This window comes from Electrona antarctica (genome assembly GCF_951216825.1).
Source record: "Electrona antarctica genome assembly, chromosome: 2".
NCBI lineage: Eukaryota > Metazoa > Chordata > Actinopteri > Myctophiformes > Myctophidae > Electrona > Electrona antarctica.
This window is the reverse complement of record NC_136807.1, coordinates 54,113,007-54,123,962: the sequence shown is the minus strand read 5'-3', so window position 1 is coordinate 54,123,962 and position 10,956 is coordinate 54,113,007. Positions and strand designations below refer to the sequence as shown.

At 44.6% G+C, this 10,956-nt stretch overlaps 1 pseudogene across 1 annotated transcript in view; it reads left to right on the top strand.

Moving 5' to 3' along the window:
• Positions 1 to 10,663, top strand: part of LOC306934179 (zinc finger protein 704-like) — a 12,583-nt pseudogene extending 1,920 nt beyond the window's left edge. Inside the window, exons 2-5 of the transcript XR_013792502.1 lie at positions 1,164 to 1,246; positions 5,510 to 5,656; positions 6,820 to 6,956; positions 8,104 to 10,663. The product of XR_013792502.1 is annotated as a zinc finger protein 704-like (transcript). The remainder of the gene's footprint in view (positions 1 to 1,163; positions 1,247 to 5,509; positions 5,657 to 6,819; positions 6,957 to 8,103) is intronic.
• The last annotated feature ends 293 nt before the right edge of the window (positions 10,664 to 10,956 follow it).

Sequence of the window (10,956 nt, the reverse complement as noted above, 5' to 3'; positions counted from 1 at the left end):
TAACATGGTGAAACACATCTTGATGATGTCATCAAGATGTGTTTCACCATGTTAATAATTTCTTTCATACTTTCATACTAGGAAACACAGCATGGGGGTACTTTGTTATTATTTCCACACAACAGCTCTAAGGTATGTTAATGACATAGTAAAATGTTGAAAATGAGTGGAATGCCCCTTTAAGCAATATATTATTACACAAGAGGGTGCTCTTTATGTTCTTTATCTGCGATATCGCAGAAGTGCATCCTTAGGTAGATTTCTTTTGAGTGGTGCAACTACTCCAAGGAACAGCAATGTCCGTGTTAACCTACCTATGTGACTATGAGTACCAGTAGGGGCAAAAGTGGCACTGTTGTGCCAGAAACAGAGAGATAGTGCTGCACTGTTGCCTGCTAATGAGAGAGAGAGGGGGGGGGGGGGCAGGGTGTGATTTCAAATATATATTTAGATTGTTATTGTCGTGAGAACGATGGCTTCCATTTTCGCATTGCAACTTTTGAGGAATAGAAACACCTGCAGTTTCTATTACCTTGTGATTCCCCATCGATGATGTTACTGGTGGACGGGTTTCTTAACTGCCCACAGCCCTCCTATGAGATACAGACTGGTTTCTGACCTGCCAACAGCCCTCCTATGAGACAGACTGGTTTCTGAACTGCCCACAGCCCTCCTATGAGACAGACTGGTTTCTGAACTGCCCACAGCCCTCCTATGAGACACAGACTGGTTTCTGAACTGCCCACAGCCCTCCTATGAGACACAGACTGGTTTCTGAACTGCCCACAGCCCTCCTATGAGACACAGACTGGTTTCTGAACTGCCACAGCCCTCCTATGAGACACAGACTGGTTTCTGAACTGCCCACAGCCCTCCTATGAGACACAGACTGGTTTCTGAACTGCCCACAGCCCTCCTATGAGACACAGACTGGTTTCTGAACTGCCCACAGCCAATTATATGAAGATAGGTTGAGAAGTGGTAAAGTGGTCGAAAATGTTTATTTTATTTTATTTTAGTGTTACTTTTCTTGTTTGTTTTAGTTACCTATAATACCCCCCCCCCCCCCCCCCCCCCCCCCCCCCCCCATCGCCTACAGCGTCCCGCGCTCCGAGCACATCAGCGTGATTGGCCAGCCGCAGGCTCCACCCCTCCTCCTCCAGCAGGATCATCACCCCGCCCCCACCCTGCTCAGCCAATCAGCTCCTCCACCCTGTGCCACATCCGGACTGACCACGCCTACCAGGTTAGATTTTCTTTTTCATGCATGTATTTGTTTGTACCCATTAAAAGTGTCAGGGGTGTGATCGTGTTGGAGATGAACATTCTGTGACTGCTGACAAGGTAAGAGAATGAAAAGTACAATAAAGCAACGCAAATCTGTGTTTTTGGCAGCGCAGTTTGATTTTAGTTTTTAGTCATTAGTCGCTTTCATTTAGTTTTAGTCACACTGTAGTCACCTGGAATGTTTTAGTGTTTCAGTCGACTGAATATCATAAGATTTTAGTTGGCTAAATCTACAGGTGATTTAGTCGACTAAAGTGCATTTTGGCGGGCCTTGATGCCGTTTTACACTTGCTGAAAATAGCCGATCTACAAGCTCACAACGCGTCGCAGCGCAACATGTTGTGGGCTTGTAGATCTGCTATTTTTAGCATGCAACCAGGTGTAAAATGACTTATAGTGGATCCCTAGTCCCTTCCTAACATTTTAGTCTAGTCTTTTTTTATCTGTTGAAAAAATTGTCAGTATATTTATTATTATTTTGTTTCCATGTAGTTTTCGTCGGTGAGTCGATGAACATTTTTCGTCTTAGTTTTTAGTCGACGAAATCAACACTGACGCACATCCACGTAGTTAAAGCCAGGCGCCGGGCCGAGGTAATGACAACGAAACCAAAAGTAAGGCACACTCTCTCCTTCTCTCCGCGAGAGAGGCAGAGAGATGCGTGCAAATCAGTTCCACTGGTCGCGTGCAGAAAAGTTTACAGACAAAGAAGGACGGACAGAACTGTTATCTTTTGACTGACAAAACATTTAGAGGTTCGGGACGTCTATCGTGTTGGACTGATTTCAAACACTGTCATTTTTATTTGGAATTGCGCATCGGCAAGCATTCTCGCTCCAAGGTCGGTCGGGTCAAACAGACCATGCTATAACTTTATTATTCCAGGATAATTGATTTATTTTTATCATCACCACCTTACATAATTATGCTATAAAGATGGCGTGTACATGTGGAAGTAGTTGGAATGCAAATGACCCATTCGCTTGAACAATGCCCGTCTCCAGCCGGGAGGGAGGTGTGAACTTCACTGCTTGCGGGGGAGAAAGGGGGGCGGCGGTCAAATTGACCGAAGAAGTGCAGATATAGTAGGTATAAGCATGCCTAAAATCATATTTACAAAACGTTTCGGATAATAAAAAAAAACAGAGATGATTTGAAATCGAACATTTAGAAAAAGTCATGCAAGGGGAACTTTCTCCGGACTTCATGGGCAAAGAAAATCCACTTCAAAATGACAAAATCGGTCAGAAAGACCGCTCCGACGTGCTAGAGTTAACGCACCCCTCACCAACCTTAATCCGGTCGTTTTAACGCACCCCTCACCAACCTTAATCCGGTCGTCTTAACGCACCCCTCACCAACCTTAATCCGGTCGTTTAACGCACCCCTCACCAACCTTAATCCGGTCGTTTTAACGCACCCCTCACCAACCTAATCCGGTCGTTTTAACGCACCCCTCACCAACCTTAATCCGGTCGTTTTAACGCACCCCTCACCAACCTTAATCCGGTCGGTTTAACGCACCCCTCACCAACCTTAATCCGGTCGTTTTAACGCACCCCTCACCAACCTTAATCCGGTCGTTTTAACGCACCCCTCACCAACCTTAATCCGGTCGCCTTAACGCACCCCTCACCAACCTTAATCCGGTCGTCTTAACGCACCCCTCACCAACCTTAATCCGGTCGTTTTAACGCACCCCTCACCAACCTTAATCCGGTCGTTTTAACGCACCCCTCACCAACCTTAATCTGGTCGCCTTAACACACCCCTCACCAACCTTAATCCGGTCGTTTTAACGCACCCCTCACCAACCTTAATCCAGTCGGACCAATGCTATGTCTAACCAATGCTATGTCTAACCAAAGTATGCCTCCCAGAAGGGGTGGCACACCTTTCACATTGGCCTGTTATAGCCAAGGGGGCAGGCAGACTTTCCAACGTTGAAGCTCTGGGTCCTAGTGGTAGGAGGAGGGACTACAGGCGGACCCGTGGATTCATGACCGGGAAACCCCGTGCAGCTGGGCTTTAACGTTGAGCGCTCGGTTGCCCTACGTCACTCAGGACCTCAAAGTTGAGGTCCTGGGAGGGACTTCCGGCAGTCTTCGGGTGCTTCAAAACGCCACTGAGCAACTTCCACTGACATGTATAGCTGGGGGGGCGGAGCTTCGCGCCAGTTCAGTCTCTATTATATATATACTCTATGGTTATAGCGCCACCAGGACCCTGGCTAATTAGCCAAATAGGAACCAGCTTGTGGTTATTCCACACTTTCTCACTGTTCGGTTATTTGGCGATGTTGTGCCCGGGCTCCGACCAGCCCATGCAGTAGGCAGAGTTAAAGTGACTAACACGCACAGTGAACTAAATGCTCCAATGATAGCTTATATTTGATGAACTCAAACGTGCATTTTATAGGGTTTTTATTAATTCATGTTAATCATAAACACTTACAATCATACATTCACACGTTCTGTTCACACTTCCCCCCAACACAAGATGAATACAGTATCCCGGCCTGGATTACAGGTCCTATTGGTCTGTGGTTCTATCCTAACTCTGTCGGTAGGGTTTACTATCATTTTACACTCTAAGACTCCCAGATCATGGTACAGCTTAGCTTGTCATTGTTGACTCTCAGACTTAGTTCAGTGACACATTAAGTGGCACTTTAAGTGGCACATTAATGGTACATTAAGTGGTTTTAAATCTACCTTATCATTAATCAGATGGTAATTAAACAATGATCGGGAGACAAGAACACAGATGACATTTGGTTACAATCTAAACATCATATTACATCAATTATTAATAATGCACAATTATATATCGCATAATACATTATATAGCAAATACATACCGCTGGTCTCTGCCTAGACAGACATGTATCACGTTCGATGGTATTGGTGAATCTGACTCTAACATTGCTTTGTCAGTATATTAAAGCAAGCTCTATGACTGATGTCACACCTCCCTGCTAAACACTTTCAACCAATCAGAAGCCACAGACCATCCTGCCTGCACCTCTGAGCCACAGCAGCCAGCTCCCTGCCTGCACCGCTGACCTTAGCTGTTAGACTATCACATATTTATTATTTAGGCTTTTTACCAACCCAATATATAATAGGTTATTAGAACACATTTACACAATTGAAAGGGATTAAAGATAGAAGTTACTTAATCCCCATTTCCATGTTCTATTTGTGTGAGTTGACACTGCCCTGGGAGGCCCCATAAACTATAGACCCTTTACAGCTGGAATGCTGACCAGCAGCCAACCCCCCAGCAAGGAAGTGGCCTGGCATTTATGACCTCCTAGGTTCTAATTAACTCACCAATGAGCTGTAATTCTCTCTTCTTTGGAAATACACCTAGACACCATAATCTATATATATTTTCTTCCCCAATATCTGAGAATACATCTCGCACACCCATAATTAACACGACACTCACTCTGACTTAACTCTGTCTCATCTTGCCACGCTGGGCTGCGTGTCGGTGCAGCAAGATGCCAAAAGCCGCGCGAGTGGCAGGAGTCTCTTCCTGGTTTTTAAGACAGCTGGTGGCAGTGTTGTTTTTGGCAGCACGTTTTTATTTTAGTTTTAGTCATAGTCTTTTGAATAGTCTACATTTACTTTCAGTCCCATTTTAGTCACCTGGAATGTTTTAGTCGACTAAATCTACAGGTGATTTAGTCGACTACAATGTATTTAGGCGGGCCTTGATGCCGTCGTAATGACAGATTTTACACTTGCTGAAAATAGCTGATCTACAAGCTCACAACGCTGCGACGCGTTGTGAGCTTGTAGATCAGCTATTTTCAACAACCAAGTGTAAAATGACTTATACTGGATCTCTTGTCCACTAACATTTTAGTCTAGTTTTTATTTGTTGACGAAATTGTCAATATATTTAGTCTTAGTTTTAGTCGTCATAGCTTAGTTTTCATTTAGTTTCCATTTAGTTTTTGTCTGTGAAAAAAAGGTAGTCGACGAACATTTTTCGTCATAGTTTTAGTCGACGAAAACAACACTGGCTGGTGGATGGAAAATGAAGCTCCGCCCACGCGGCATTGTGCTGCGTGGGCGGAGCTTCATTTCCATCCACCGGCTGTTTAAAAACCAGGAAGAGACTCCAGCCACGAGCGGATTCTTTGCCACGCCATGTGTGCTTACACTGTGTGTGTGTGTGTGTGTGTGTGTGTGTGTGGGTGTTGTTCCAGGCCACTGCCCCAGTGAGTATCCCAGTATCTAGTGGTGGTGTGAACAGTGGAACAGCACCCTCTGGTGGGAACAGTGTGAATGGCAACGCGGCACTCAGTGTCTCCTGGCACAACCCTCCTGTCTTTTTCAAAGGGCTCCCTCCGGTGGTGAGTCCACGTAACTGCTCTTCTCTTCATCTCTTGTAAACAGGTTGGTAACACTTTATATTAAGGTCGTCTTTATAATGCATTATAATGTGCTTATAAGGCATTATAACACGCATTATAAATGTTTATAACCATGTATAACAACTCATAACCACATTTATAACATATTATAAGTGCTGGTCATAATGCATTATTATGCTCAGTGGAACAGCACATTATAACTATTATAACTTAGGTGGTTATAAAGGCACATGGAGAAGTCCTGTAATGTCTGTCTCATAATGCATTATAACCAATGTGTTTATTAAATGGAATAATGTCTTATAAACATCAAAAATATGCTATAGCAGGAGTTTGAGACCTTTAAGTAAAGTGGCAACATTCTTTAATGGTTAGCAGTTGTATCATTTTATAATACCCTATAGCATGACGTTGTGACCCTTAAGTAAAGTGACAAAACTTTGTATAATATGCTATAGCATATTATTGATGTTTATAAGACATTATTCCATTTAATAAACACATTGGTTATAATGCATTATGACACAGACATTACAGCACTTCTCTATGTGCCTTTATAACCACCTAAGTTATAATAGTTATAATGTGCTGTTCCACTGAGCATTATGACCAGCACTTATAATGTTATAAACATGGTTATAAATTGTTATACATGATTATAAACATTTATAACGAGTGTTATAATGCCTTATAAGCACATTATAATGCATTATAAATGAGCTTATAATGCATTATAAAGGCGACCATAATATAAAGTGTTACCAAAAGGTTTTCTATCTTTCGTTTTGCTGTCGCCGGGCAGAACCTTTCTAGGTCCATTAGGGCTGTATATAGTCACATCTGATTGGCCAGAATGTTGCCTATAGTCCACTATAGGCAAAAAAAAATCCCCATCCCACAATTTTTGTAACGTGTTGTTTTTCTCACCGAGTTCCCAATTGTCTAATGATGTAATCCTGGGCTCTACACTCCCTCCGCCAACCTGGGGAGAGCAACGGACTGACCTCATGCTTCATGAAACTAAAACTACATCAAAGGTTTGCTGTCAAAGCCAACATTGGGTCCAAAACACAACTCTCTCTCTCTCTCTCTCTCTCTCTCTCTCTCTCTCTCTCTCTCTCTCTCTCTCTCTCTCTCCCCAGGGTCCGGTGTCTCACGTCCGGACGGTGAGCATTGGGGAGAAGAGACAGCCAGCGTCCAACAGCACCCCCCCTCACCCCCCCTCCACCAAGAACCACGCTTTGACCAGCACTGTACCCAAACCCGCCCCTGGAACCAGGTACCGCGTGTGTGTGCGTGTGCGTGTGTGTGTGTGTGCTGGTTTAATTTTACCCCCTTGAGAGTTAAATTATTGTTAAACATTTGCATTTCTTCATTTACAAGAAGTCTACACAATTAGAGAATGTAGAAGAATCTCAGGGTCTTCTGAGAGGCTAAATGTCATCAAATGGTGGTTCCGTGGCTCAAATGCTGAATAAATAAAACCACTGCCCTATAGAGTCCTAACAATTTACAATTTAGGAATTGCAAACGTGAAGCGAGGAACGCAGGCGTTGTTGCCTGGATCAACACAGGTCTCCTCCAGGTCTGGTCAAGAGGGGGGCGCAACAACGCAAGCGTAAAATAAAAAGCTAAACAGAATCCAGGTCTGGTGAGTCGCGTAACGAGCAACGCGCGCAACAAATTCACGGGACCGCCACGCTCACGTAAATACGCTTGCGTTGTCGCACCGCGACTTCTCCGAGCAAAAACGCAGGTCTCATTGAAAATGAACTATAGGCGCGTTTTATCGCTCCCCGTTTGCAAGGCCCTTAACCCATTCAGGCCTGACGTCGAAATTTAAAAAAAAAAGTTTTCTAAATCATGACAATTTTCGGAAAGATTTGAGGCACATTTTAACGATTTTTCAAAAATAGCAGACCTACAAGTTCATAGCGCGCCACTCGGTGGCGCGCTATGAGCTTGTAGATCTGCTATTTTTCAATAGCTAAATTATAACATAATGTTTAAAACACCAAAAGGGGTTCCCGCCCAAAATGGGTTAATGGTTAATGTGGTTAAACGCTAACGTGACATGGATGCGTTCCAGGTCTCAATGGGTTAATACATCAAACACATAGAAATAGTCATGGAGAATCATGCGTAAGCTAATAAGCCAACTGGGCGAGGTCGCGTGCAACGCATACGCCTCGTTGACGGCAGACTGCTGGGCGAGCGCTGGCGCTTTGGCCTGGGGGGGTGGGGGGGGGGTCAGATCAACATGGAATGATGATTTATGGTCGTTGAGGCTATTGCGCAAGTGCTACGGCAAAGTGCTTACGAGCTATAAGATGGGAGTCTTTCCACAGCACGCCAGCCTCGACGACCTCACAGACTGTATGTGTAAAAGGCCTAAATGGTGCTGTGGTTTTCTGTTCCCTGTATAGGAAGCCGCGCGGCGAGGCCAAGAAGTGCCGTAAGGTGTACGGCATGGAGAAGAGAGACATGTGGTGCACCGCCTGTCGCTGGAAGAAAGCCTGCCAGAGGTTCACCGATTAAATCAAACAAACACCCCCACCCCCTGCATCGTCTCTGACTTGGACTCTTCCTACCATGGAGGTGCAGTAGTAAGGAACGGACGGACCGTTCCACTGAGAAGAGAGAGGGAGTTGTTCCTCCCCTCAGCCACCAGCAGGGGGGGTTGGTCGTCTTGCTTTGTCTGCTCTCACTTCTACAGTTTATACGAATACAACCCCCCCCCCCCCCCCCCCATCCCCCCCACACCGACCCAGAGCCACATAGAGTAAGACAGAGTTACGACATTGAGGGGGCAGAAAACTGAGCGCTCGAGCGCTGTTCGTGCAGCCTGGAGAGTGACAAGCTGGAGTTTGAAATACGTTGTTTTCAACGAGGGCGGCGCAAATATCAGCAATTTTAGGCATGTGTGCAACATGACAACTGTTTTAAAGTATTGTACAGTAACAACTAAAGTCTCTGTAATGCTTATGTTGTACTGTTACTAAAAAAACAACGATCTAAAATAAAGGGATTTGAGATCATTAAAGCTGGGCTGTTGCCTGAGTCCAGTGCATTCTGCCAACTTCCGGTCCAGGACTTGTCACTCTTCGCAATGCTCTTCGCCAATAGAAGTCTATGTAGAAGAGCCGCCATTGGACTGAAGCCCCATGAAGTGAACGGAGTTGTCGTAACTCTGTCTTACTCTATGGCTCTGCCCCCCCTCCCTATATTTGCTAATAAGACTGAGGAGGATTTTTATCTGTCAAAGATTTAAGGAAGCAGAAACATTGAAAGCTGGTATACTTATTTTTTTTTACTTACATATTTTTCATGGCCTGAATTCAAAGGCAAACTTTTTGAAGATTTCAGATAAGCTTTTTTTGGTATAAAAAAACTCACAAAAAACAAGTGATTTCTCATACAGAGTTATTACAGTAAGCTATCAGGTGTGGTTCAGGAGTGTTTTATGATGAGTGACAGCCTAACTTTTTTTTTCTTTTTGTTTGTTTTTCGCTATAGAGGGTATGCGCATTGCATAAAGTGAATGGCAAAATCGAGTTGCAAAGTGAGTTTAACACCATTAAACGTTGTTTAATGCAATCAGATAGGACTTTACAGGACTTTACTGTGTGGATGTGTGGGCTGTCAAGGCCAGAAAGTATTTTTTTTATTTTTGCCACTCAGTAGGCGTTCCCGCAAAACTTCCAGGTATGATGATGTCACGCGCATACCCGCTATTGCAGGGTTAACCACTCGAACCCTTAACGTCGATATTCGCAGATACGTCACAATAATTCAAACCTTCTGCGGAAATATCGGTCGGCTATTTGACGCCTAAGAAGGGGGGGTAAAATAGGAGTGGGCCAAGTACGGTGCCCTGGGGAACCCCCTCTGTCTTGTCGACGACGTATTTAAGGCTTAGAAGGGGTTAAAAGTCCCTCGTTTGGCTTCCCAAACATCTTCGTCGCCGTTTAATGGACGACCAATCATGATGTCACCTGATGATGTCGCCTTTTCACTTCCAACCAACATGTTGTATCATAATGACAATCTCCGCCCCCCTTAGAACCAACATGTATCATAATGACATAAGCTCCGCCCCCCTTAGAACCAACATGTTGTGTCATAATGACATAAGCTCCGCCCCCTTAGAACAACATGTATCATAATGACATGAGCTCCGCCCCCCCTTAGAACCAGCAGCAGTTAGGGAAAAAAGAAAAATGCCATGCCATCCATCATCTTGGGATGTCAATTCCTTAATCCCATCCATCCATCTTCAACCGCTTATCCGTAGTCAGGTCGCAGGAGTCCATTTCAAGTCACTTTATATTTGTGAAGCAAATCTTACTAATAGCTAGCTAATACCCCCCCCCCCGAAGATTTGCATAGCACAAAAATCATGCCAAGTGGTACAACACAAAAAAAGGGTTTTTCTTTCAACTTTCCCCAAATTGTTTTCTATATTCTTCTAATCTTAATTTCTATTTCTATATCTTTGAACCCTTGAAATAAGAACCCTTGAAATAAGAACCCTTGAAATAAGAAGCACTTTGAAGAAACGAGGCGTCTCTCTTTCCGAGTATCGGGCCTTTCCAGACGGACAGGTCTGAACACGAGGGACGTGCGACACGTAGCGTGAACAAACATCTCACCACAATCCTGGTCTAGTCGCCCGCAGGCGTGTGGCGCACAAAACGAGCAACGCGTGCGACAATTTCACGGGACCGTTTGCGTCGACGGCCCTCGTCTTCGTCCAAAATAAACGCACGCATCTCATTGAAAATTAACTTCCAGAGAGAGAGAGAGAGACCTCTATTTCACACAGAGTTTTAACCCGTTATGACCCAGGGGGAAAGCATCCCTTTCATTTGAGATCTTAGCTATTGTATATTTAATGCACCTTTTGGTTCTCAAAGTTTTATTTCATACGTTGGCTATCCAAAAATTGTGGAAAAAGTTGCACAGATCTTTGACTATGTGATTTATTTTTTAATGCAGATATGTTTTACTAAACTCTTTGCTTGTGGGGGGAGGGGTTAACCTGACTCCGCCAGATGGGGCGGAGCAGCTAGAAGCGGGATAGCTGCTGCTGATTGGCCAGGCCGTTTTGTGGCCGGGCATCAAGTCTGCCTGAGAGTTCCCAGATGGGAGCAGGAGGGGGGAACCCAGTGTACTCTCTGCTGCCCCATCTGGCGGAGTCAGGTTAGGGAGGGGTGTCCCTGGAACAGATTATTTTGAGATAGGGGGTCCTCAGCCAAACACACATGATTTTGGGAGGT